The sequence below is a fragment of the Propithecus coquereli genome, unplaced genomic scaffold (genome assembly GCF_000956105.1).
Source record: "Propithecus coquereli isolate 6110/MARCELLA unplaced genomic scaffold, Pcoq_1.0 Scaffold16, whole genome shotgun sequence".
Classification (NCBI taxonomy): Eukaryota; Metazoa; Chordata; class Mammalia; order Primates; family Indriidae; genus Propithecus; species Propithecus coquereli.
This window is the reverse complement of record NW_012140524.1, coordinates 10,379,346-10,382,214: the sequence shown is the minus strand read 5'-3', so window position 1 is coordinate 10,382,214 and position 2,869 is coordinate 10,379,346. Positions and strand designations below refer to the sequence as shown.

At 54.0% G+C, this 2,869-nt stretch overlaps 1 pseudogene; it reads right to left on the bottom strand.

Annotated features, from left to right (window-relative positions):
- The window catches only part of LOC105807551, a 90,264-nt pseudogene extending 89,266 nt beyond the window's left edge, over positions 1–998 (bottom strand).
- Between the last annotated feature and the right edge of the window lie 1,871 nt (positions 999–2,869).

The following is a 2,869-nucleotide window of genomic DNA, read 5'->3' as shown; positions in this document are numbered from 1 at the left end:
CGCCCTGCTCAGCCTCGGGAGCGGACGAATTCTCAGCTGGTGGATCGGCTGCTTTTGTCTCTTTGCCATCTTGTGGTTTAGGGTTTTCTGGGCGTCTGCATCGGTAATTGAAGTTACGGCGGTACTGACGTTGAGGCGGCTGCTGACCTTGGGTCTCATCTCCTTGATTCTCTTTATCCTCTTCATTGCCGTCCTCTCTGGGCTGTCTTTGGCGAGGAGGGCCCCTAGAATGAACATTGTGTAAACTGCGGAATTGTCGTCTATAACCCCGATACATATTCTGTCTTACTGGTGGTCTACCTTGTTCTCCTGCACCCTGGTTGTCAGCACCCTCCATCACTTCTCCCTGTACAGGAGGGTTGGAATACTGTGGTCGACGCCCATAGGGTCTCCACATGTAGTAAGGTGGGAACCTTCGCCTGCGGTAGGGCCGGCCTTGTTGGGCCTGGCCTTCAGCAGCACTCTCCAATCCCTCATTCTTTTCCCCACTCTCACTGTTCTGATAATTCTGCTGGTGATTGCGTGGAGGACCCCTGCCACGTGGATGGCGTCTGTAATGGTTACGGTCTGCCGCGTATTGACTGCCTTGAACTGGATTCCACCAGGGCCTGTGACATTTGCTGCCTCCGCACCCTTTTCTCCTTCAACATCAGACTCCACAGTCTCTCCATCTCCTACACTGCGAAGGTACTTCCTGGGGTTATTCTTCTTTATGGCAGTCTGGTGTACAAATACATCTTCCTTGGTGTCATTCCTGTTGATGAAACCATATCCGTTTCTTACATTGAACCATTTTACTGTCCCCAAAACCTTCGTTGCGATGACCTTCTTGTCCCCGCCGGCAGGCGGCGCCGATGTGAGGCCGCCCGGGCCACCGCTCCCTGCACCACTGCCCGTGGTGCCGGGCTTGGAGTTGGCAGCGCTGAGGGCAGGGACAGCGGGGGGGCGGCGGGCGGCTGCTGGGTCTCAGCCTGGCTGCTCATGGTTACGGTGATGGTGACTGGGGCCGGCTGTGGCAGCTGCGGCTCCTCCCACTAGGCTGGCGGCTGCGGTGGGGCTGCACAGGGCTCTCTGGGGTCCGCTTTCCGCTCCCGCTACCGATCGAACTCCGGAAGTTCTGTTATTTTTTTAAAGTATCTATCTCTTTAGTGAATTTTTCATTCATGTCTGGAATGATTTTTCTGGTTTGTGTTCGTTTTCAATCTTTTCGATCCCATTGAGCTTAATCGTGATCCATATTTTGAATTCTGTATCTGACATTTCAAAAATCCCTTTTGGTTGGAGTCCATTGTTGGAGAGATAGTGTGATCCTTTGGGGATGTCAAAGCAGGCTGTTTCTTCATATTGCCAGAGATCTTATGCTGGTTCTTCTCATCTGGAATCTCTCCCCTCAGCTCAAATCAGATAGCTTTACAGTTCACCTGTTGTCCTCTGTTGGGAACTCTGCTGCTCAGTGTAGAGAGGAAGAGGTACACTGCCTTTCAGCTCGTGCAGGTGGGTACCCACTATGGTGTCGCTGGTAATTTGGGTCTTTTAGACCTCAGATCCCTGGGAGAGTGTTCAGGTTCCAGTGGTGGTGGGTTAGGTTAGGTAATCCCCCATTTCCAGGCCCCTGGATAGCATGCTTGAGTCCTTGGGGGGATTAGATTGAGACTGGGCTGGCAAACTAGCCCTCAAACCCCCTGGGTTCAGGCACTAGTTGTGATAGTGAGGTGTGGGTACTCTCCTGCTTTAGAAAAATGCTCAAGCAGGAAAAGGGAAAATGCACTGTGAGCCTATGACAGGAGGGGTGGGCCCCTCTTGAAAAGAGTAACAGAAGCAGGCAGCTATGGGACGCATAAGCCACTCATGCCTCCCTCTCATCCATGACAGCCATCTCTGTCCTTCAGGGACACAAAAGCACCCAGATTCCCAACTCCCACCCTGGCCCAGCTGCAGCAGAGACAGTGGAGACACGTCAACCTACTGTGTGCAGGACTGCCAGGCAGCTGGGGAAGAGCACTGCTAGCTTCACCCTCCCTCAGGGGAGGTGGCAGCTTTTGTCCTTGGGCAGACAAAAGTACTTGCTGTGGCTTTTTGGATAGAAAGGAGTGAGCTCTAAAGCTGTGGAAGCCTGGGTGTGATAGGAGCTCTGTCAGAGGTAGGGCATCTGCTCCCAGGTGCCCTGGTTAATCATCCCCTGTGGAGCCCTCACTGGTCCCGAGCAGAAACTGTTGGCCTCGGTGTGATAGGTGCTCTGTGAAAGGCAGAGTGTCCACTTCCAAGTGCCCTGGCTTCATTGTTCCCTGTAGAACCCCCTACCCAGTCCCCTCTCCCAGTCCCAAGCAGAAACAGCCTTTCAGCCATGGCTACCTCAGCAGCAGTGGGTGGGAGAGGGAAGGAGGAGGAGAAGGCCCCGAATGGTGGGGAGTGTCTCCACTTACAGGGGTGCAGACAACTTCAGATCATGAGCCAGGGCTCTCTGGCACAGGAGAGTGTGTGTTCTGCCTTCCTTGGTCCTAAAAATCTTTCACAGCACTTCCCAGACCTCCTGGGGCAGCCCAACCTATGGGTAAGAACTCCAGGAATACTGCTGTTCTGTGTGTCACTGTTCCTTTGTGGTTGCCACAGTCCAAGTGGGTGCCGGGAGACTGGGGGCTATGATTTCCCCTGTAGGATAGAGGTACCTCGCATGTGTGCAGGCAATATGGCACCCACTGTTTCAGCTCAGATGTGTGGTGGAGGGAAGCAACCCTACACGGGCGCACAGCCCGGTGCTGTGTTCCCGGGAAGCTCTCAGTTTGCCGATGGCAGCAGTGCTTGAGTTTGTCAGGGTAGAAGCACTCTTTGACAGATTGGGAGCTGGCAAATTGCCACAGGTGTGGCTGGG